This window comes from Balearica regulorum, chromosome 1 (assembly GCF_011004875.1).
Source record: "Balearica regulorum gibbericeps isolate bBalReg1 chromosome 1, bBalReg1.pri, whole genome shotgun sequence".
Lineage (NCBI taxonomy): Eukaryota > Metazoa > Chordata > Aves > Gruiformes > Gruidae > Balearica > Balearica regulorum.
Window position 1 is genome coordinate 101897374 of NC_046184.1, and position 25240 is coordinate 101922613.

A 25240-nucleotide genomic window follows, 5' to 3' on the forward strand; every position below is an offset into this window, starting at 1 on the left:
ATCGGACAAAAAAAAGCTATCCAAGTGGTATTACGATTATTATAATTATTTTTATTAAATGAAACGAGCTGATGCTTGTGCAACACTCTTCTGGGCTCCGTAGATCTATTCTGCTGAGACTCACAAAAAAAAACGTTTGTTGTCCCTGGACAGGGATGTGTTTTTTGAGATTGAGTTTTGTGGTTTTGTTATGAAACGTATGACAGTCGGTCATGTGGTTTGCTTTCTGGGCCGGGTGAACCTTGCTGAACCCGCACGTAAGGCAGCACAGAGTTTAATGATTCACGCTGGCTATGTTTTGGTTTAGCTTTTTCTGGATGGAGGGCGTACAAACCCCAATGTCCAGGGAACCCTCTCAGCCGAAGTCACCAAAACAACTATGGCCAAATCTCCACGAGCCCAGACCCAACATGGCCCTGCTGTTGGGCAAGACCCTTTTTGGGTGTCTCGGGTCATCAGAGCCAGCCATGCCTGGAGACACCCAGACTTTCCCACTGGACAGCTAGGCTTCCTTGCCTTACAGTGCCAGGGGCTGCAAAAATTTTTGGGAGCCCACGAGGCTTCATTTTTTGTGATTCCTCTCCTCGCCCTTCTCTCCCGCCTCCTGCCACCGCGTTGCGGTGCAGAGGCCTGGCAGCTGCGGGATGAAGTTGACCCAGAGGCCTCTGGGGCTGGGTCTCCACCATTTGGTGCGCGAGGTTATTCGTGTGACCTTGGGGGGGAATCCGACAAATTCTCCTTCAGCTCCTCTGCTGATAACGACCTCCGAGGAGCCGGAGCCCTGGAAAACATAGTTAGCGGTGGTGCTTGGGAGGGATGCGGTGGACCTGTATTATGTACTTCGCAGATTTCCTGTTCGTTTTTCTGCCGGAGCCCGGCATGCCGGCTGAGGGAGGCGGGAGGCTGGAACCCCCCCCACCCTCCCGGCGAGGCCCGGGGCCGGCTCGGCGGGGGGCAAAGCGGGGCAGGCGCCTGCCATTTTCCCGGGGAGGCAGCGGGCGGCCTTCTCCCTGCCCCTGCGCCCCGGCGGGTGCGGGTGCGAGGAGAGGCGGCGGCGAGGCCCGGCCCGCCCGCCTGTCACCGGAGTTGGGAGTTCGCATGGAGGAGGCCGGAGGAGGAGGAGGAGGGAGGAGGCAGAAGCAGGAGGAGGAGGAGGAGGAGGAGGGAGGGGGACGTCTTGTTTGTGGCTTGTCAGCAGCCGCTGGAGACAAGCCTCCATGTGTGAAAGCCGCTTGGCATGAATGCCTGGGCCGTACCAAGCGCCGCGGCGCCCGCGGGGGGAGGCCGCCCCGCCGCCCCGCCGCCCCGCGCAGACAATAGGCCCCGCAAGGGTTCCCCCTAAGTTGCCTTGATGCTGCCCTAGCGCCCGGCGAGCGCAGGCCGCGCCGCCGGCAGGGTCCCGCTCCCCGCCGCCGCCCCCCGACATGCCGCTCCGCGCCTTCGCCGCCTGAGGAAGGTAAGCGCCGGCCCCGCCGCCCGCCCCGGCTCGGCTCGGCCCCGCCGCCCCCGGGCAGCCTGCGCGCCGCGCTGCCGGCGGGGGGCCGATGGCTGGCGCCGCCGCCCCCGGGGCCGCCTCCCCGCCGCCGGCTCCCCCGGTTGGGCTCGGCGCGGCGCGGCCCGGCTGCCAGCAGCGGGGGGCGGCGTGTGCGCGCAGGCATGTGTGCATGCGGGCAGGAGGCTGTGGTGCCGCAGTCAGCCCCTGCACGCTGCCCGGCCCGGCTCGGCCCGGCGGGGGGCCGGAAAGTTTTGCAGCGGGCGGGCGGCGGCGGCGGCCGTCCCCGCGGCGCTGTGCCTCAGTTTCCCCCCGTCGGCGGCGGCGCGCAGGGAGGGATCGCGGTGGCCGGAGGGATCCCGGTACCGGCAAGGCGGGGGGAGAGAGCCGGGACCGAGCGCGGAAGGGACAAAAAGCTCCTTCCACCTGTTGGCTTCTGTCCCGGCGGCTTTTTGGGGGGTGGCGGGCCGAGGATGGGGCGGGGGGGGGGGGGAGCCGGGGACGGCCGCCCTCCCCGCTGCCCTGCGCCAGGGTGAAGCCCCGCGGGGGCGGCGGGCGGTCCGGGGGAGGGTGGAAAGCCGGGGTCTTTTGTCACTCCTCCATCCCTTTGCCTCCGGAGCCGGGCAAAGCCGGAAAGTCTGCCGCGGGGTTGGGAGATGTTTTTTTCCCCTCCTGGATGTTGGGAGATTAAATGAGATGTATTTACAATTGCCGTTTATCAGCAAGTAAATATCTAGCTCGGCGAGAGAGCAGCAGTGTGAAGCCGGCTTGCTTGCTTGCTGGAGGTTTTGTGGCTGTTAACCTACTGTTGGTGAGGTGATAATGTGCAAGAGAAAAAAAAAAAGCAGAGGGGAGAGAAACCCCGATCCTCACGCTCGGCCTCGTTACAGCATCGGCACTGGGTTTGGTTAAAATTTGGAGGGTTATTTTTTCCTTTTGGCATGAGATGCAGAAAGCCTCCCAGTACACTTTGTGCATCCTTGCAAGGTCTTTTAAGTTTGTCATCTGCCATCATTCAGGTTTCATTGATTCTAGTTATTTTGTTAAAAAATAACCTACAAGAATCTGAGCTGCACAAATGTTCGTCATCCTAATGTCCCGACACAACCTAAGCAAGGCAAGAGCTGAAAGAGGGGGAGAGAGTGAGGATATGTGCTTTCCCAGTCAAGGCTGGGAGGAGAGCATCATGTGTTGAAGAATATGAGCAGGAATGGGAGATGGGGGAGGGAGTCTAAATTGTCCTGAGACCCTATTCAATCCAGCAAGGAAGATGGAGGATCTTGCTGCTGCAAAAAAAATGTACGGCAGAAATCTCAGCCAGCTTCTCTCTGACTTGTTACCTCCCTTCAAAAAATAAATAAATAAGCAGGAAAAGAATCAAAGCAAAAGCCCATGATTTGCTGTAACGTTTTCCATGATACCTTTATCCCGCATGCTTTACAGTCAGGGAGTCCAGTGATGGAGGTATGTGAGAAGCAAGGAGAAAGACTGAGGTTTATCGTCACAGGAGGGGGAGAAGTATCAGATCATGTTTGAAAGGAGACTTGTCAGGCAGTGAGGTAGGGAGAAAAAATGCCTGTTCCAGGCAGCTGGACTTGGGGAGGAGGAGGAGGTGGCTCTGGCACCTACGGTTCCGATGCTGGGTGGAAAACCTGCAGAGAGAGGATGTAGACAGATGGGGGAGCGGGGAGGAAGGATGTCCAAGGAAGACCTTGGACCGGCTCCTTGGAGGGCTTTAAAAAGAGGGGAAATTTTGAACTGAATTAGGACACAAGCAAGGATGGAGCATAGCTAAGCTCAACGTGATGTAGCAGGACTTTTTGGCATTGAAGAAAGCCGAGGTTGAGTTTTCTGACTCGGCAGAGTTTTGGGCAGTTGGTAGGTGGAAGAGATCTTTGTAGCCAGCTCAAGGGGTGATAGCGACTTGGGCAAGGGTTGCAGCTGAGGGGATGGGGAGGGAGCATGCGGCTTGTGTTTTTGATAGGTAGTTTCTCTGGTAGGGGGACCTTCTGTTAAAATGTCTCTGTAAATTTCTGTTAATTATGTTGAAGTCTGGCAACAGCAAGGACAAAATACCCATCCCTTGTGAAAATATGTGTGGGGATGCAATAACGCTTTATCGTGAATGCGCCCGCGCACCCAGCCCCTCCTTATGCATGGAAACAGCAAGTTTGTGCAAACACACCTGCTTGTGTAGCATGTTCTTCCTCCTGAGGGGCAACATGCACACATTGTAAGCGTGGTTCCTGCACAGACACGGCCCAATTCTCATGTTTTCTTCAGTTTACATAATAGCTTATTCTATCAGCCTGGTAGCAGTAGTATTTGACAGCCAACTTTGCAATAGCACGAATTACATTGTGAGGCGCAGGGCAGCTGAGACTTAAAACCAGTATGTGCCATGTTTTAGCTTTTCTGTTCACGGCAGCGTTCCTGTGACAGAGCAGGCACATACCACAGACATTGTGTGCACAGGCGACGCCATAAAAATGTTATGCACATACACATGCAGAGGACTGATCTCGGGTCAAACGTACTCAAAGTTGCTCTCTTTGGGAAGAAGCTGAAGCAGCGCCTGCTCATCCCATGCTGCTCCTGCACACGCAGATCACACGCATGCACGCTCCATCTTTCCTCTCTGAGATCAGCTGTTTGAATTCCAGCTGGGCTGGTGGCACGGGGAAGTTTTGCACGCCCCTGGATGGGTATTTGATGCCCTTTCTGTTCCAGCTTGGTGCTGGATGGGCTTGAGCCACAAAAGCTTAACAACAGGGAACACTAATGAGCCCCCGCTTGGCATGCTGAGAAGAAAGGCCAAGGGCTGAGTGGGCATAAAAACAGTGGCATGGAGCCCCCTTGGCCAGAGCCTGAGCCTTGGCACAAAGGCTGGGGAGGGAGCGGAGTCTCCAGAGTGAGGAACAAGACAGCAGCACTGCAGCAAAGGCGTGAGAGGAGACCATGTTGGGGGGAGGAGAGCAGGCTGCTGTTTCCACATCATCTGAAAACTCAACCTGCTGTCAGGACAGAAGGAAGGCTTGTGCATATTTTATGTCACTTTTCTCCTTCTAGGACAAGCTGCTGATCTGATCAGCTACGCGCTTTAAAATCCTCGACGCACCGATCAGCAAGGATGACTGGAGGCCAATAACCAGCCTTGGCCTCCTGGCTCCGCTCCTTTGTGGACAGTCGGTTGCATCCCATGCCACCCTTTTCCCAGAGAACGCGTGCACAATTAAACCCTGCACGCTGCTCCTCAACTACGGCATGGGATGTGACTAGCTGCGTGGAGACAGGGACAGAAAATGGCAACGTGTCAGGGCCAGCGGGGGGGAGGGAGGCGGGGAGGGGAGTTGGCCATTTCTTACGCTGTTTGCTGATGTCTAGAAGGAGACTAAACAGGTAAATTGGTTTCCCTTTGAACTGGTTGTGCATTGCTCCAGTCAGCTGCTCTTGCCTCCGAGATCTTTGGTGGCTCAGGAGTTGGTGGGGCTGGCAGTAAACAAAATGTATTTCACTCCTTCAGCCTGGATTTTGTGTGTTGGGGGCTGTCGGATGAGGATTTCTCCTCAGCAGTTTTTTGGTGCTGCTTCTGCATGGCAGAGCCACTTGAGCCTGCGACATTGCTCCTACCCACCGGAGATGTGAGCACCACTCGCTGATGCTCCCTGCCCTACACCTAAGGGTGCAGGCATCTCAGGCGTCGTAATTTTGATGACAGTCTCACACACACAAACACATTATTCCTGTGTTCTGTAAGCAAACTCATTGCCCTAAACACCATTTTGGGACACATGGGAAAGCAAATATTTCTGCTATGTGATGTGGACTTATGTACGTAACTGAGTTAACGTCATTCCTGCTTTATCCTTCACTTATCCCGTTTGAGAAATAGTGGTCTTGGACATGGAGGTCCTGCAGAACTTGCGATCCTGATGCTGATTTGATGGGCAGCCTTAGGCAAATTGTTTTAAAGCTCGGATCGGTCTTCCTGCTGAAATCTGTAAAATGGGGGTAATGCTTGCCCACCTCCCAGAGAAGGAGCAGCACACCAAATTGCCTGCGTATGGTTGTGAAGTGCTGCGTGCTCCTGTGCAGACACTACGGCGGGCTCGCACACCATCGCACGAACAAAGTGTGCGGTTTTGCACTGAGCGTGACTCACGCTACGATAAATTTTGCTAGAAGTATGTGCACACTCGGCGCTCTGTTGGACAGTGAATTCTGTTTTGTCCTTCCAGCAGAAAACAGCACAACTTGCCAGTGACATGGACTGTACATGTATTCCCATAACAACAATATTATAAACATATGGTAAACCTGGTATAACAACTGCTGTCCGTGTCTCCACACAAAACAAGGAGCCGATTAACAAAAACTTGAGGCTGTCTGAGGCTGTATCTCCCCAGACTGTGATCTCATCAGCTCTCCCAAGCTAACCGCAACCTGGTCACTGCTCAGATTGTAAACTTGGGGTGTGTGGGGGAGAGCAGTTTGCAGGAATGGCTATTTGTGATTCAGTCCGCTTCCTTCTGACTCAGTACTGAACCATCCCTTGGTAGGGTATTTGGGGATAGTACGCTTAGGACGTCGTACATCAGTTTAGTTCTTGGAAGAAATTCTGCAGTACCCGGGCTTGCTTACAGCTGAGAGTTTTGTCTCGGCATCTTTTGTAAAAACAAAACTCTAAAAACTACTTCTGACTATTAAAGACGCCATGGTAATTTTTGCCAAAAGAAAGGGGGTGGGGGGTGGGGGTGGTCTTAGCCCTGGGCACTTTGCCAGACTCGAGCTCAGGAAATTGCAGTCTATCTAGGTAAAACTCCCCTATAGTTTAAATGAAAAAAAGTATTCATCTCTTACTGTCTTAAAGGGTTAGCGCCGTGTTTCTCTGGAGCCTTAAACAGACAGCACATTCTAGCTGGAGAGGTGGTTACAGTTGCTTGCTGGGAGAGGAATTTTTTATGCAAAAACTGGGGCTTTTTTGCATTTTTGGGACGCTTCTAATTGCAAAATGCTGTGTGTATTTTAGGTTCTTGCAAGGCTTGAATGAATATGCGGATCAACATACAAGTATAAGTGCAAGGAAATACACTGGTGTGGTGTTTGCGCAGGGGGCAGGCAGCTAGCAAAGACATGTTTTTTCTGTAGCAGAAAAATAAGGACCAGTCTTTCAGTCTTGCGTGTGTGCATCTGGGGGCTGGATTTTGTATGTTTAGCAGCAATTGCTTTTGTAAGCTGCTGCTAAGGCACGTAACTGGCCGTGTGCAATTGCAGTAATGGAATGTGAAAATGCAACTACACACAGACCTGTAATCTTGCATGCAAAATACTGCTGGTCTAGTTCTCCAGGTACAAAAAATGGTCTGAGATTCTACTTGCCTTTCCATTAAACTGCGTTCACCTGCATTTTTCAGGTGGCAGCTGTGTGCATGGAGTGCTGAATGATTATCCTTGCTATTTTTTCTCCAAGAAGGAGGAGGAAATTAAATCTTTACTAGCGAACGGGGTGGCACATGTGTTGTGGCAAGTGCAAGATGAAGTTGGGCGGGGGGTACAATGATAATTTCATAACTCTTTGAAATCCTAGGAAAATGCATGGGTGAAGGAAAGTGAAGAGGTGGGCTTCCATTCCTGCCACAAACGAGGAGTATTGAACCATTCAGCTGGTCAGTGGTGTCAGGATCTGGCCTCGCCTTCTGCTAAATCCAGTAATTTCAGGGCTTCCCAAAACAGATCACGCATTTGCACACGGATGGATGCAAGGCTGAATATTGACAGCAGTGAGGGCCCGGCTACTTCATCTCCAGCCCAGGGCAGCACAGACTGAAGTGTGGAACAGGTTTCCTCCTCCTCCTCCTCACTCAGAGGGTGCATCTCAGCCACGAGTGCTCTGGCAAGGCAGGGGCGGCCGGGGTGGGGGGCAGGGGAAGGGGAATAGCTCACTTTCTCCACCACTTCACTCTCTGGCTTCTCTGGTGACAGCGATAACAAAGGGCCACTCTCGGCATTAGATGATATGGATCTCTCTCAGCCCACTAAACCTGAGTCCCACAGGCTTCTCACCTGCCCTCGGGGCTTGGGTGTCACTGTCCGCTCACTGCCCGGAGTGGCCTGGGACAGTCCCCCTGGAGATAGAAGGCTGCACCTTTTCCACGAGGTCCAGAAGCATGGATTTCTTCCTACCAAAACCCGTGATTATATTTTGGGATTATTTCTTGCCATCCTGGGTCCTTCACTGCAGTCACTTCCATTTTGCATGCTGCTCTTTGTAATTGAATCTATCGATGTATATTTAATCCACTTGGCACCACAGTTCGTAACTAGGCACTGCTTCCCAGCCTTCTGTCACTTGTTTTCACAATTACCATCTTTAAGTTAGGGTGGATACCTACCACTCAGCTTTTTGCCCGATTGCTATACTGTCTTGGAGGACCTGTGCTTGACAGTCAGGTCCACGGTCGGCACAGCTCCCGTCCTTTGATCTGAATATCAGCCAGGTGTGTAGGACTTGCATAATGGAAGCTAGGCTTGTAGAATTTAATTCTCCTCTCTGCCACTGATTTGCTGTGTGTGATCACGGGCAAGTCCTTTAACCTCAGATGGCCTCAGCTGACTTATCTACTCCAGAAAGGTGTTGTAAAGCTTAATTATTGCCAGCTCTTCAGATACCCCCAGGGGAAAAAAAAATGCATTTTATTCAGAAATGTCTCTGACCTCCCTGGCCTTTCTAAGCCATCTTGGTGGTGCTAGGAGATACTCTCTTTCCTGCCTTAATAATGTTTCTTCAATTTTTCATCTGTACATTCACCCACTCTCTCAGCTGCATGTAAAAATGCCAAGCTGTCTGAAGTCATGGAAATATTTTTATAAACTTGACAGCCACGACAAACATTCCTCCTCGGCAATAAACAAACAAGGTACACAACCTACCATTAACATCAGTTTATAGCAGAGAGACCTTCGTCACTCATTGACAAGGGAATCCTAGACAATTCCTGTGCTAGCAAGCCATAAAGTGGTGGTGTCTGAGGGGAGGAAAATACCGGATCCTTTGGGTTCCTGTGTGCTGTGAGTAACTGGGAAGCTCTGTTTGCCCATGTGTGTACAGGAGTGCAAACAGGCACCGGGTATTTGGTTTATTCAGGGCTTTTACAAACTATATTCGGCTCAGGCGTACGTGGCAGTAGGGGCTTGGTGTTTGTTTGTATGCACAAAACCCCCATTTTCTATAGTAGCAGTTGAAACATCAAGGTGGTACAAATTAAGCTGGATAGATATTAGACACCTAAGGAAAAAAGGTGCAAATGAAAGGTGTTAGTGAGCGTTGGAGGAGCAGAGCCCTGTTGTGCAGCCTCCTGCGCACCCGTCTTTGGTTTTGCTTGCAGCTGGCTCTAAGCTGGTAGAGTTGGCAAGAACCTGAACCCATGCTGCAGCTTCTTCTCCCCGTGGGTAATTCTCCATGTAAGCACTCAGACCTGGCTTGTTTTGGTGTGTTCTAGTTTAATTTACGCTGAATATGTCTAAATCCAGATGTCCAGAGAGTTTGGTGTTGGTGAAAAAGAGCAGGTGCTGCTGTTTCTCCTGTGCTACTTTGGTTTATATCTCATTCTAGCAGGCTCTCTTCCTACCATCTTTGGGTAGTGGGCTGTCTCTTGTGGGCTCAGGAGAAGAAAGTCAAGATTGTTCTTCATCTGCATCTTTGACGGAAGACTAAGTAGGGAGCTAAGCTCCTTTCTACCATCTCACTCTTTCACTGCCTCTCAGTCTCTGTGCCTTAGTTCCTTCCTTCTTAAAATGAGGATGACAACTCTTCGGTCTGCTTTTGCAAAACCTTTGAAAGCTAAGGAGAAAAAAGTGGAGGGTTTTCTTCTTCCTTCTTGGGGAGACCATAAATCCCTCTCCTCTCCTCTCCTCTCCTCTCTTCTCCTCTCATATATTCTGTCCCTCTAGGTCTCCTCTACTTCCACCGCTCTTGCAATCTGTCTCTCTCTGCTGTTCCACATCCCCTTCTATTTGCAGCTCCCTTCCTTCTGTTCATGTCATTTTCTTCTCTCACCCTGTATCTTCTACCCTCCCCCACTATTCATGCGCTCCTCCTATTGCCTCTCTCAAGTTTATTCCCCAAATTCCTCCCTTGTGTGTCTCTCCACTGTGGACTCTTTTTTCTTGTCCCTGGCTGCGTGTCCCTGCAGCCTAGCCACATGGGACCTTGCGACAAGGCTGGCTGGCCAGGGTTTGAATGAGAAGGACGGTGTGTGGGATAGGCCGGGCAGCCCCCCGGTGTGGTCATGGCTCAGCTGCCGGCCAGGCGAGGTGGAGCTTGCCCTCTGACAGGGCAAGGTGAGGCTCCCTCCGCTCCTGTGCCACCAGCTTTGGACAGAGCTGCCTCAGGTCTCATTCTGAGCCACAGCACGGTTGTCACTTCGATGTCTGCATGCTTTATTTCTCCCTGGGAGCCTGATGGAGCCCGTAGTCTCAAATTTTGTCTCCTGATGTCACCTTACCTCCTTGGACACAGCCTCATGACTTGTTCTGGTCCTGGCCCGTTGTCCTACTCCCGTTCCCCCAACTTCTCCCTGGCTCTAGACACTCTGCCCTGAAAACATGGATTGCGTTCTGCCTGGCTGCTTGGAAACATCTGTGGTTGTCAAGAGGAGGGTGGCCATCCCCCTGCATCGCTCCCAGCTGAGTTCAGGGTCCCATGCTCTGCCAGGGGAAGCTGTGATGGAAGGGAGAGAGGACTAGCACCAAACTGGGGAGGCCTCTGCGTCTTGTTGGAAGAATTGCATTGAGCCAGCAAGCCAGCGCCCAGCAGGTCAAGACAGCTGCGCTCTGTTCTGGGACCCCTGTGCTTGACAGAGGATGAGAGTTGCTGTTTGCATGGGACAGGGGCAGCACGGTCACTGCGTTAGGGAGAAGCCCTCTCCCATCTGCACGAGAGCCGCCTGATCCCACACAGTGGCTATCCCGCTATCTGATGTGGGATAGAGTTTCCTCCAAGTCAGCCAGAGTGGATGCAGCCTATTTAACCACCTCCCTGCAGGGACAGGATTTTGGCTGCAAGGATCCTGGCCAGCAGTGACAGTTGAAAGGTGGTGGTTTTTTGAATACCCCTTCATGGACTCTGTTTTGCCTCCCACAACAGGGACATGTGGTGTGGAGAAGTCCTTTCCCCAGGGCAGGGTGAGGTGGCTGCAGCTAGGCTGATGGGAGAGCTGGCCAAATCAGGGCTCATCAGGTGTTCCTGACAGCAAGGCACAAAGAGGTCTCACAGATGGCTGTGTGCTGAAGTTCATTCAGTGTCCTACAGGACAGGGCATGGTGACTTTCTGGCCTCCGGTGGAGTTTAGCTCTGTTTCTGGGTAGCACCACTTTTGCCTCTGCTAGGCATGACTCAGTTCCAGGGTCATAGAAGTCACGAACGTCAGGTGTCCTAACTAGACAGTTCCTGATTTTTCCCTTCTGTCTCTCCAAGAGACTGACCCTTCCTTAGCACGCTGAGGTGGTATCCCTCATGCTCCCTGCAAGGTGCCATACACCTTTTCCCATTTTCCCCACAGACGTTTCTCTCCCTCTCCATACCTGCTTCACCTGTTTTACCTGCTCTTTCCCTCCTGCTCTGCCTCTGGGCTAAGTCTCTCCGCAGACTTTCCAAAATTGTGTTCCTCTGCCTCGTTTGCCTTCCCATCTGGCTTCCTTGTCTCTCTGGTCATGCCATGAACTGTCAGCAGCTAGGGGAGAAGGACCATTGTAAGAGCAGGGCAGAGACAGGAGGATCTCTGGGAGAGCCGAGGGGGGAAGGCAGAGTATTATTAGATGAGGGTCCATCGTTTGCTGGTGTTTTTGGCCTCTCCCAGGTCTGTGCTGTTAGCAGCACGGCAGCAAGTCCCCTTCCCCCAGAAGAGTGATTTTCCCATTGCTTCTATTCACTATTGGCAAGCTCCTGAAAGGTTAATGAAGTCATTCACTGCAAAAGGAAAAAGCACATCTTCCCGTGTTTTGCATAAATTAATCTTTGAGATTATGGAACAGCCTGTGTACAGGGCACAGGACATGCAGCTATGTCCTTGAGTCTTGTCACCCAAAATACAGCTTTGGGAGTACCATGTAGGTGGTACTGTCCACTCCAGTCCTTGAGATCAGCTTAGGTTAAAACTTAGGTAAAAAGCTATGGCCTCGCCACCCGTACTTATTCGTGTTTCACTGCGTTTAATTGGGGCTGGGGAGGAGGTACCCAGGAATGCCCACAAGCCTCCCCTTCCTTCCACTGCGGTGGATCCTCATTTCCCACAGATCCTCTTTAGAAAATGCCCTGTATCAGGTTTCATTCCCACTGGATTTTTTCTGTCTGAGAAGTACGGAAAAAATCATTCAATTGGTTTTGAATCACATGAGTGGGAGCAGGAGCCAACCCCAGAAGATAAGTGTTCTGACCTTTACTGCACTCAGATAACCGAAAATAATAACAAATAAATACATCTTGTTCCTAAACCTCAGACTTAGGGATGTGTCCCTGCCTTGTGCAACAAGAGCCTGAGCCAGGGCTCTTGGGAGGGTTGAAGATACGAACCTGGCAGCTGCCTGCAGTAAGCAGCAACCCCTTTGCTTTCCTTCTGGAAATGCAGCCGGTATCAACCCAGACATTCAGGATGGCAGGGGACAGGGCCAATGTCCCAGCTCTCCTCCCATCTTGTTGCTGGGACCCTGGATGTTTTCCTGTGGCTAGCACTCCAGGAGGACAAGAGTTAGATTATTTCTGGCCTGCGTCACTTTTCATGCACTTTCTGCCACATCTTTTCCCATATAGGCTTGGCCATATAGGGCCATACAGGGCTGGCCACCAACCGGACCCCTGCATGTAGGCAGACCCTGAATGGGAGTATGGGATTTGCTCTGAAAAAGTGTATTAACCTCCTCAAATTGGAGGCATTTGAAAATAACAGAGGAAACTTGACTGGAAAGGGGACATACTGAACTGTGAGTCACAGTGAGCTCCCCAGGACTGGGTCTCAGGTCACTGACTCAGACCTCCATCATACCCTGCAGATGCCCCTGGGGAGGTCCTTCTGAGAAGGCCTCTCTGCAGGCTGCTGGTGACAGTAAATATTTGTAGAGTGCATACTGAAGTGCTGATATGGGACTGGGGTCCTGTTACACAGTGTGCTGTCCAGACACCGGAAAGAGACAGTCCCTGTCCTGAAGGACTTATTGCAGTCCCAAATTAGAGCATTCATGGTGCTTTCTGTAGTGGTTGTGACTTGATGTTCCTCCATCAGGATGTTGCTTCCCTTCCCTTCTCTGTTATGTAGGAAGCTTGTTTGCTTGGTTTCTGCCATCCAAACCACTGTAGACTGAAGAGACGCTTGTGTGCAAAGCTTGGGGAGGATGTTAGGAGGTTTCTGGCACTCTGTCAGTGTAAAGCGTCTTATTTATTAGAGTCTAATGCCCAGCTGGGATGCACTTCTGATCTAAAGCTCCTGAATTCTTCCCTTTTAATGCTAAAGATGCCATTCAGAGAGGCCCCCTGGGCCCTATGTGTGCTTCTGCTGAATGCTGCCCTGATCATCTATCTACCACTGTCTTGCTCAGACTTTGGGTTCAGTGATTTTGTTTCCATTAGAAGATCTCCTCCAACTCGCCTCTTCCTGCAGGAGTTCCAGCAGATACCCAAATAAATATGATTCAGTGGGCCACGGGCTACTGTCTTGCAGCGTATGGAAGCATGTGCATTTTCAACACGCAACTTGATATGTGTATGGATGCTTGCATTCATGTCTGCTAGTGTATTTGGGCTGGAGGAGGTAGCAGCGAAGGCCTTGGCAGCTGGGAAGAAAGGAATGACAGGCTTGCCAGAGGAGGGAGGAGAGAGTTTGGTAGCTGAGATGAGGATTGGGTAACAACTGGAGGGGGAGATCAGATTTAGGATCCATGTTGCTCACTTAAGAAAACAGGAGAAGAAGTAATACATTGTTTACTGGGGATTGTGTTATTCCTGTGCATTATTTATTAATATTCTGCTAATGGTGCTGCATAAAGAAGTGGCACTTCTACAGAAATTTCACAGACAGCTGGAGGATCAGTTCCAGGAGGTATTGTAACCAGGTCAGGTTGGTGTAGGGAATCCTGCTGGGCTCAGTTTTGACAGGCTTTGGAAGAGAGAAGATTGTTCAGGAAGCATTTGGAGGGGAGAAGGAGGGGTGTCTGTGACTCACTGGGGAACAATGATCGTTCTGAGGATAAAGGGGCAGACTGGAAGAAGACCTGGAAACAATGGTGAATTCGTGGGTTCAGCTGCTTCAGAATTCCAGCCTGAAGTATGAGAAAGCATAAGAAAATGAAGTGTTTAGGAGGAAGCTTTAGGAGTAATAAAGGCAGCTGGTAAGAAAAAGCCAAAAGTAAAGAGAAGGCAGGTTTTACTACATGCTGCACCTTGAAGCAGATCCTGGAAGGCTTGAATTTGAGGCAGGAGTTGGAAGAAGGGATGTACAGAGATGGCCTGTGCAGTGAATGTGACCGAACCATTCTTGACTTACCCATACTGTATGGCAGCACAGACCCGCTGGTTTTCAGCCTCAGCAGATGTGGCAGGCTCCGCAGAGGTGTCGAGGTACTCTGACTACCCAAGGACAAGATGCTGTGTAGGTTTGTGAAGTTTGTAGCAGTTTGTGCCAGGATGGGTGCTCGCAGCCAGTTGTTGGATACTAGTCCTTCCTTGCGTTTGAAAGATGTCCTGTCACTTCAAGAGGTGGGGCAGGTATTTTGGTAGGTTGCATTCTTCTTTCACTTAGCCATGAAACTGAAAATGCAAATACTGCAGGAGGAAATCACGCTAGTGGTGCAAACCATCTTTGTGTGAGAAGCAACTGTTGAAATATTGGTCAACTCATAGTCCCCAAAATGCAGTGCTTAAAGGTTTTGTTTTTAAGCTTTGTTTTACTACCAGTTCAGCCATGTCAACATTAGGTGGGGAACACCTTACCTACTGCCAGCGACTGTTTCCAGAAGCCAAGGGCAGGTCTAAATGGTCATAGAATCATAGAATCATAGAATGGTTTGGGTTGGAAGGGACCTCTGGAGACCATCTAGTTCCAACTCCCCTGCCATGGGCAGGGACACCCTCCACTAGACCACGTTGCCCAAAGCCCCATCCAACCTGGCCTTGAACACTTCCAGGGATGGGGCCTCCACAACCTCTCTGGGCAACCTGTTCCAGTGCCTCACCACCCTCAAGTAAAGAACATCTAATCTAAATTGACCCTCCTTCAGCTTAAACCCATTACCCCTTGTCCTGTCACTACACTCCCTGATAAACAGGCCCTCTGCAGCTTTCCTGTAGGCCCCTTCAGGTACTGGAAGGCCGCAATTAGATCTCCCTGGAGCCTTCTCTTCTCCAGGCTGAACAATCCCAACTCTCTCAGCCTGTCCTCACAGGAGAGGTGCTCCAGCCCTCTGATCAGCTTCGTGGCCCTCCTCTGGACTCGCTCCAACAGCTCCATGTCTCTCCTGTACTGGGGCCCCCAGAGCTGGACGCAGTACTCCAGGTGGGGTCTCACAAGAGCAGAGTAGAGGGGCAGGATCACCTCCCTTGACCTGCTGGTCACACTTTTGACACAGCCCAGGACATGGTTGGCTTTCTGGTTGGTCGTTGCCTTGGTGACTTTTCTACCTGAGAATCTCAGTGCTGAGCTGGTACAGGAATTTTGGGATTGGAGGGAAGGAGGAGAAGCTGCAACTTAAACACAGCTTCATGGGCTGTCCTTTATTTTTCTGACTGCAGTGTAAAGCCAACTTTGTTAGATACAGTCCGACTGTGAACATGGGGAGTCTTGTAGTGCAGACAGGCTTTGCAAGGAACTCCATTAGCTAGTCAGCCTCTTCCCTCAGCCATCATGTATAGCACAGCTGAGCCACCGTTTCTAAACAGTGTTGGGATGTAATTTCTAATAATATGCAGCATTGATGCAAATCATGCAACAAGTACATATGGCTATCGGCATGTTTAAGATTCTTTTTTTTAAGTTATTGTAAGTCCTAACAGTGCACAGCACCCTACAGCAAACCTCCTTACTCTGTGCAGCCGTCTTGGCAGTACAGGTAGTGCTAAGTGCACGGAGAAGTTGTAACCATAACACTGTGAGAGTGGCCTGTAGGTTTTGAATGAACCGGGCTGTGATGGGACACACTTCTGTTAATCCACCATGTCTGTTAGAGCAGAAGGTGACTTGGGCTAACCAACTGAAACTCCTTCAGAGAGCATTTCTCTGCCTTGGAAGAATCTGAGATCATCTGAGATCTGGGACTTGAGTTTTAACAGGGCTTATCCATTGGGGAGGAACAGTCCATTTCAAAAGCAAAGTGCTGATGAGTCCAGGAATGATAAAATCACCCTTGGATTTTTTTTTTTGTGCGCGAACTCCTAGAAGTCATCTGTGTTGGTATAAATGAGATCATTTGGCCTAATTAGTTCCGAGCTTAATTAGCAGTAATTATCCCAACATGGGAGTAATACCCAAGTAGGAAGTACTGAGTCCTCGATTAGATAGATCTCTAATTGGTGTTACAATATTGTAATTAAAGCATGCTTATACGCCTCTGCCTCTGCAAGTGATTTGTTTTATGTCTGATTAAACAGGGAGTCCGGCAGCCTCAAGGAGGCCAGGACATCACCACTGATTGAAACAGTGTATTATTCTTTGTTATAGGAAAGAAATGATGAATCACATATACTAGGAAACACTGTGGGCCAAATTAATCCTTTGAGTAATTGCTACTGGAGTTAGGGAAATTACAACAGGGGTGAATTTGGCCTCAAGTGCATAAGCTCTATCTGTATATCACACAGTTAAACAAATACTCATTTGAATGTGCAGTCTGGCAATTACACCGTCAGACAAATGCAAGTAACTTAATCTGCATTTGCGATCACTGGATTGCACGGGTGAGTTTGGCTGCCGGGTGATCGTTATTTGATTGCACATTCTGCTCAAATTTTGGAGGAGGTGGTGCCATGTGTCCCGGGATGCGTTGCACTCCAAAGCAGTTGGCAGAGTTTCAAGTGGCCACTGCTGGCCACAGTGTCCTCTCCTCGTTGGGGTGAGACCCGAAAGGTACCGCTGGGGTCACCAGGAGCATCTTGCAAATGGAGGAGATGGACAGATAAAGTGTCCTCTTTTCTTCCAGCATGGTTACCTTTAATCTAGCTGGTCTGGCCCTCCCTAGCAGAAGACACTTCAGAAGAGCACATAAACAGACGCTTTTTGAAGAAGTTTAAGAAAAAAGAGAGTGAAACGGGAACTTTCTGAAATTAGTCAGCTTCAAAACATGAAAGCTTCCTATGTCTTTTTAAGAAACCACCTCCTTAGGAGTTGGCAAGTGCACTGCATTATTACTTATCTCTTCGCTACATGAGTGGGCGACTGTACTTCCTGATTTGGTTCTTCAATATAGAGAGATCATCAGCATAGGTCTGTAGAGGACAGTAACTCCTCGCCTACAGAAAGTAACAAATAGGGATAAGAATGCATATATCTTCTGGCTGTCACAAACGATTTCAAAGCACATTCGAGTCATATCCGAAGTAAAACATCAGCTTCTTTCCCTTTTACAGCTGAGAAACTGAGGCACAGATCAGTTACTTCTGTTGCTGTAGCTCGTGGAGCTGGTGTGTATGGCAGCACTAGGAATGCGGTGGAGATCTCATCACCTTCTGCTTCACCCACAAAAACACCTTTCTTTCCCAAGCGAGAGAGTCCAGAAGGAGGGAGAGGAATTGAGCAAGGAAACAAAATACGCAAGATTCTGTTAAAGCAATATTAGGGATAAGAATTTAAACACCCCATATACGGGAACTCAAAGCAAGGGTTTCCATAGCAGCATTGCTTAGCCATATTGTATGTACACTATTTTGCATTGCTCTCATGATGTCAAAGGCATATTCTAATATCTGTGTGTGCAATATGTCTGAATCAGAGTTGCTATGAAACTTAAGGCTGAATTATACCACGGAGGCATATTCTTGTGTGGTGCTGGGAGGAAGTAATAGAACTAGGTTTTGTTAGGATTTTTCTGCAGTGATACATTTTTCTTAGAAAACTGCTGATTTGCCAAAACTGTTGCTATTTTCGAGAAAAGTTGATTCCAGTTTCGTGTCCCATCTTGAAAAAAAAAATGGTGAAAAGTTTTGAAGCTGTCAAAATGAAGTGCTTCAAGAAGGTAAAATGAAATCTTGTGTTTAATTCATTTTGTCATAGTTCCTAGGTATAAGATTTGAAAACTACTTTTTTCCCCTGATCAGATATAGAACAGTGATTTGAAATCTCTGAAAATCTTGAAGGAATAAAAAGCATTCCGTTTCACCTTACATAGTCCTGAACGGTCCTTGGGAGTTGGGGGTGACAAGGGAGCGACTGTATCACTCGACACCATGTGTGGCTGCCCGGTGCATTGCAGTGGGAGGAGTGGGAGAGGTTACCTCCCAAGTACCTCTCTGCCTAACTGGTACAGAAAAAAATGCCCTTGCAGTACTGCTCAAATCTTTCACGAGGCCAAACTCTCTCTAAAAACCCCAGTATCACCTGGGTATCATAAGGTTAAGCCTTTGGACCAGGAGGGTTTTGGATCGGAGCCACTGTCTCTCACATCATTTGACCCCCCTTCAGCAGATGATAGAATCTCAGGGAGGGGGGAGCCGCCATCTCTCCCTAATGGACATCCCACACTAGGGATGATGGGACCTGTCCTTCTCACCTCTTGTATGCACAGGCAAAGGGCCTCCTCCATGGCAGCACAGCTCTTCCCTGCACTTGCCCTCCTTCACTCCCTTCTTTCAGAACCTCATCCATGCTCTGAAGGTCTTTGGGGGAAGAGGAGGGATGTTGCACCCAGGGCTGTGAAGGAGTGCTCGCACTCATGGAAGACCTCTGTGAGTTGGTTTGGCGTCACTCTTCTTGCTGGCAGCAATGTTTCCTTGCTGCCAGCGTTCCCAAATGCTGGTGTAGCGTGTATGCCAACATTTCCTTTCTCCCTGCTCCCTCATGTTGCAATTGCTAATTTCTGTGCCTGTGCCTAAAGAGCTGTAGTTTAGACTTGCTTTGCTGTGCATTGAAGCCATTCTTGTTTAGGAAAGAAACTGCAAAAGGGGTGTGGGACAGAGGAAAAAAGAAGGAGAGCTTGTTTTTCCTATGTGGCAGTGATGGATGCTGGGTATAAGAGAGAGACAAGCTGAAAAACATCTGAATGAGTGGAAGAGACTCCTAACCCAAAGGGAGGAGTTGTGGTTTAGGTTAAAGCCACAAAGGAAGTGAAGGAGGTTACCACTTTCCTGTCTGTGGGCAGGAGGTTCTCCTTGTGCTCATTTGAAGGCTTAGCTCTAGCTCATTCTTCCCTAGGAACATACTCATCTGTGTACTTCTTGAAAAGCGTTCGATCTGGCATCTGATCTTGGGAGTGACAAACATCCCCTTTATCCACAGAAATCAGAAGGAGCTGGGAGCTAAAGAACTGGGAATCACAGTCTAATTTATGGAGTCAGATATTCTTAAGTGTCTAGTTAAGCTACGTGTCTTGTGCGGTGCTAGAGCATGTAGTGTATTTCTCCTCGTCTCTTCCTCTTGCCGATTCCACTTGGACTTTTTGTTGTAAATATCTGTACCTCTGGGGCCTGCTGGCTCCCTGCAGATCTCACTTCTCTCTTGTTCCTGAGTGATTGGCAAATTGTGTAGCCATCCTGCCTGGATCTAGCAGTCTCACGTGCTGATACAGGGCAGATTCTGAATGCCATTGGGCTCCTACCAGCACGGCCTGTGATCAGTATTTTCCTTGATTTTCACTGCGTGCTTTTCTTTTAATGGCTCAGAGGCTCTAGCTGTATGCGGTCGAAAAGTTTGTTGTCTCGGCTCTATAGCTTCCCTCTTAGCCTGCGAGGAGAGAGTGAGTGGTTAACCCTGGTGTGCTGCAGAAGGCATGCCAGGAGGGAGATGAAAGAATGCAGGATTGCTCTTACAAGAGAGTGAGCCTTATCCTGCGTCTGAGGAGCACTGGCATGCAAGCTGGCTATCTTAACCCAAGCTATCAATTGGCAACTGTACAGTTAGAACCACTGTCAGTGACAGTGACTTTAGTGTGTGCCACCAGTGCCTTCTGAGCACTGTGCGCTACTGTACATGAAAAGAGCATCTGAAAGGTGGTCCCTGAAGAGCCGTTCTGTGGTCTCTAACCTTCCATTAACAGTTCACCTTATCCCCTAACCCTGGCCTCAGGATGCAGCAGAGTCATTTCATTTACCAGGTGTGAAAATCATATTTTGCCATGTGAGGACAATTGCTTTATCAGGTGTATTACAGTATCTGTTTTGTGGTTTTGTTTTTTTTTAAAAAGGCTTTGTTAGAACTACAAGATATCATTAAAGATTTATATGTGGCAAATGCATCCTTTTTTGCAGAGTGTTTCCTTTTAGAGACCTTCACGGTATTGATTTCAAGTAGATTTTCCTCCTCTGTTTTAAAACATTTCCTTTGCCTATGGATTTTCAACATTACTCACTGGATCTGTGTGCAGTACATTCCCCAGACTATATTATCAAGCTGAAGTCCCTTACTGCTGGCCTTCAGGGACCACTTCTGAAGCTGGAAAGCCCATTCACTTGCTGTGTTCGCTCAGTCCTGAGCAACTATCTGGCATTACATCCTTCTTAATCCAGGATGTATGCTGTCATCTGAGCCACTGGTCTGCTTTCAGCAAGTGCCCGTGGATCCCAAACTTAGTCTCAAGGCAGCAGCCTTGAGCTCTCCCTTGCTTGGAGTGAGCGGTGTTTGGACGTTTTCGATGTAAAGGGAAAACAAACTGTATGATGGGGAATTGAAGAAACCAGAGTGATAAGCAGCTGAAATTGCAAGGTCATTTGGTTTTGGTATCAGCATTTTGTTGCTCAAAATTGTCCTTGTGGCCATTAGAGTGGGGTGTGGGGTTTCCTTTTGGAGAGGGCAGAGGACTCAGCAGGGAGGCTGGGAGTGCCAATGCAGCACAGAGCCTAGAGGAGCAAGGTACTGCTGCCCTTTCAGGGGGAAGTGCCTGTGAGGAGCAGGCTGAGGTCCACCAGCCATCGCTCTGCCTCAGGATGAGGCCCTGGGATCCGTGTTTACCGGTGGGTGAAGGAGCTCTGTGACAGCCAGCTGAAGTTGTGGGTTCAGCCATCTTTTGGTGAACCATTTGTGTAAGACATTGAAAACTTGAATTCAGACCTTAAAGCATCTGGCTTACGGTATTTGGCTTTGTTTACTGTAGTGTTATAGCCTTAGGGCCACAGAAAGTGCAGCTTTATTGAAATCATTGGAGTTGTGCTTGCTTATAGCAGCAGGGAGCTGGGGACATGTTTTTTTGGAACATGTTGCCAGGAACATAAACCCTTTTCTTTGGGAGATGCTTTGTAAGGATGGCTCAATTAAGTGCCTGGAAAACACTGGCCTAATGGAAACAAGACGTGGAAATGATCTGGTCTCAGAACAACTCTTATTTCTTCCTCACATCTGTGACTTAAGAGTCCACCATCCTAAGGCTTGGTCCTTCTCATTACCATCAAATCTTAGTTTTGAACATCATATACACCACCAAGAGCTAGTACACCATGGGTGGCACTGCAGTCTCTGCACACGGGGAACACAGGGACCTGGATGAAGAAGCCAGCTGACTTGCATGGGACCCAGGCAGGCTGAAGTTGCATTAACAGGACAAAGCAGCAGCAGTTGTCTGGTTCTTAAGGGGAGGGTACCTGTACTTCAGCATTTAAATGTTTATATGCTTGTCATGGTTTAACCCCAGCCGGCAGCTAAGCACCGCAGAGCTGCTCGCTCTCTCCCCCTGACACCCAGCGGGATGGAGAAGAGAATGGGAAAAAACCCTTGTGGGTTGAGATAAAGACAGTTTAATAGGATTACAAAGGAAGAGGATGATGATAATAATAATTAATGATGCTGCGATGCATAAATGCAATTGCTCACCATCAGCAGAGAAAAAAAAAACCAAAACCCAATGCCCACTCTGTTTCCCAGCAGCAATCCCACCTCCTGGCTAGCTTCCCCAGTTATATGCTGAGCATGACACCATATGGTATGGAATATCCCTGTGGTCAGTTGGGGTCAGCTGTCCTGGCTGTACCCCCTCCCAACCCCTCGTGCACCCCCAGCCCACTGGCTGGTGGGGTGGTGTGAGAAGCAGCAAAGGCCTTGGCTCTGTGTGAGCGCTGCTCAGCTGTAATGAAAACATCCCTGTGTTATCACCACTGTTGTCAGCACAAATCCAAACCATAGCCCCATGCTAGCTACTGTGTAGAAAATTAATTTTATCCCAGCCCAAACCAGCACAATGCTACACTCTTTGATGCTGGATACCCATATAAAAGCAATTACCAAAAATGCAAGTGGTTCTTAAAGACAGTGTAGCCAGAGTATTGCCTGCATTCCTTGCACGCTGGCTGGGCTGCTGGCATTCATTTTGCCTTGGGTTGACAGGAAGGACGGGCAAAAGGTACGGGTTGTGTGTAGGAACAGCCCATCTTGTAAGCAAGCCAAGGCACAGGGAGTGTATCCCATCAGTTACATTACCGAGGTGGGGCCCCTATGCAGCACCGTCTCACATGTTGAATGGATGCTCTAAAATATAAGGATTTAGACAGAAAAGAAACATGCTGTCCTAGGTGTCTTTCAGGACCTGCATGGCAGGTATTGTAAGCAGATGTAGTCATGTTAGGGAATAAACAGATATGATTTAAAACAAGCTGGCAGATTTTGTGCTCAGATGGACTAGGAACTTTCACACAGTCTGTTATTGCAGTTCAGCTGTGAGAGGCCAACACCTTCAGCAGAGAGGGACTAGCAACATGTTTGGGCAGAACTACGTCCAGTCATGACATCTGTTGCTAAAGTGGTCCAGAGTTTGCACCATAAAAGTGCACAAGTAAAAACACAAAAGAACGAGAGCGAAGCATTTACATAGCCAAAACTTTCGAGTGCCCTCTAATAATGAAGAATCCTGGTTTTGTTGGTATTGTCTTCTATCATCCAGGATCTTGCAGATCTGAAAGCCGCCGATGATTACTGCAGAAGAAAGTCAGCACCGCACTGATGATAAGCCAGTGTCTAAAGAGCAAGGGGGAAATCTGCTTGTTTTCTTTGGAGGGATCTCGCTGTTTTATGTAATCTTTGTACAGCACCTGTAAATCAGTGACTGGTACTTTTGAAATGTATTTCCTTCATCAAAAGCTATTTGAAACAACAGGTAGCACCTATCCATTCAGTCTAAGCTCCCTTGACATTTTTAAATGACAGATAATGAAAACTGTCTTCATTATAACTCAAGCAATTTCATCAGACTGTCACCAGCAAACAATGGCAAATTAAAGACTGAACAACTCTCAACTCTACTCTCCTAGGTACCTGTGCGAGAATACCAGAATACCCAATGTCTTTTCTGCAGCTTCTAGGAAATATAAGAGGCAATTTCTCAGGTGGGAAGGGTTCGGGTATGCAAGGCACTAGAGGTCAACAGGAATGTGTTAAAATCTGTCTGGAAACCAGTGGTCAGATGGCACAAAAATGGAGCACAAAAGCGAGAATGATCGTGGGCGAGAGACACGGCTTATCTAACAGAGTGCTGAATTCTGCACTGCCTTCAGTTTATGAATGGATTTAAAGCATGGTGCCAAACAGACCATATTGCAGTTGTCTAATCCTTAGGTGACAGAGGCAGGCATGATAGTAGACAGAGCCGCATCCAAGAGGATTCATCAGAACAGCCCAGTCAGCCTGGCATTATTGCTACCTGATCTGCGGGAATGGGTCCAGACTCCTGAATCCGAGCTGCCGAAGGGAAACGTAGTTGAAGGAGCAGCTGTTGAGGTATGGTGCTGGCTTATTTTATCCTACTTGTCTCTCCCCAGCCAACATTGCTTCAGACTCTCTTGGGCTAAGCATCAGTCATCCGGGTTCTTCCCCCCTCGCCCCCCTCACCCCCAAATTTGTACACTTAAGCAAGCTAACCCCCCCACTGTTAGATTAAAGAGAGACAGAGAGCAGAAGGGGCATTTCCCAATAAAACATCATTTATATGAGATGGCCGCGGTATGGAAGAGGCTAGCACCAGGGAGTGAATTATAGGGGTCCAGAGAAGAAAGAGGCCGTGGCGGAGAGAGGGTTGTTATTGAGGCACACAGGGAGCAAAATGACTGAGATGAAGAGTGTAGATAAATAGTTAGAAATAGCCGCAATGGTGTGATTTGGAAGGAAAATCAGTCACTACTTCAGTCACCACTGGTGTTCAGTTTAGAGAGCTGAGTGGTAAATTACAGGCAGGTTAGGACTCCAAGAACATCTGTGACCCTGTGAAATGCTGGAGAGAGAAAAGTTGCAGTAACAGTGAGTAAGATTCAGATCTCATCTATCTGAGCATGAGTATCTCAAGGTGAAATAACAGAAGGAGAGGAGGCGGGAATATTGATTTCTGCCTCACAAAACAGACAACAACGCCTACTTTTTCATAGCAAGAATTTAACCATTCGCTTTAATGGGCCAGTCTGTTGTACAGTCGGGGCTTGGTTTCTTCTTTGTGTGCAAGCTAGAGAGGAAACCATGCTGAAGTTATTTTTATTTTATTGTAGCCTTGCAGGAGAGATGGGAGCAAAATTTTCCCCTCAAACACCTGTGCACTGACTGTAGGGGCAGCTATAGCTGTAACCTGTCTGCGCTGCTGCCCTGTTGTACAGCAGGCGGGTACCCTGAGCAGCTGGATGGTGGAGAAGCAGCGCTGGAAGGCACAAAAAGCCTGTTATGCCAAGAGAGCTGTTGTATGTGTTGGTGACAGATGACTTCTGTCTGTCTGAGGGCAGGCTTTGCCTCCTTCTATTTATCCCGTGAGAAGGACGCTCCTAATGAAAGGTGCTTTCTTCAGCTGGTCATGGCTTTCTCAGAAACACTTCTTTGGGAATTAAATTTTGTTTGGTTGGTTTTACACCGTGAAAATGCATGTGTGTGCCCTGGCACTGTGGGGCAGGCATTACAGAGAACGTAGCTGCGTGGCTGTGCAAGAGGGCTTGCCATCTTGGACTAGGCTCATCAGGTGGCTGAAGTCTGGCAATTTTCTGGACTGCTGCCGTGTCTTTTCTCATTGAAATCAAAGGTAGTCATACACATACAAAGGGAGTGTAAAGGCATGGCTGAGGGTCTTAAAAGGCTCAAGGGTCAGGCGATTCCACAGCCAAATTCTCCTGGCGGCACCACAGCACTCGGTGTGTGTTAGCCGTTCCCTGTCAGTGTAATGGGAGCAGTGTTCCTGGGCAAACATTGATTTTGGAGTCTCCCGTTTGCCAAAATTTCCCACCTTTGTTTAGTATGGATTCATATCTTTCATGTGTTGCGTGAGCATATGTTTCCACAGATTCTGTTTACCTGATTTCCCTTCTGATTCACTCTCTCTTCTCTCCTCCTTCTTTTTCTCCCTTTTTTTTTTATCACAGGAGATAAAGCTGAGCATTTATCTCTATGGCTGCGTGGTATTTGCCTGATACCTGCTTATTGACTTGAGAAATGACTTTCTAAATACGGCAAGAGCTTCCTGCAATTGGAATGTTATAATATGTGGGATTTGTTCATCGTGTCAGAGTTTTGATGTGGGATAATGTCTTGAAGGGGGGGCAGATCAACTAGAAGGCTCTCTGGAGATCCAGAAGAGTATTTTAACCATAGGCGCAGCTCCATGCTC

The 25240-nt window shown here is 49.1% G+C and overlaps 1 protein-coding gene across 7 annotated transcripts in view; it reads left to right on the plus strand.

Annotated features, from left to right (window-relative positions):
- The first annotated feature begins 1197 nt into the window (after positions 1-1197).
- Positions 1198-25240, plus strand: part of BCL9 (BCL9 transcription coactivator) — a 60399-nt gene continuing 36356 nt past the window's right edge. For 6 of the 7 annotated variants that reach the window (XM_075769033.1, XM_075769026.1, XM_075768979.1 and 3 more), the window contains exon 1: positions 1199-1456. The gene's annotated coding sequence lies outside the window, so the exon portion shown is untranslated. Of the gene's footprint in view, positions 1457-25240 lie in introns of all 7 variants that reach the window. The other variant, XM_075769019.1, reaches the window with a different exon arrangement.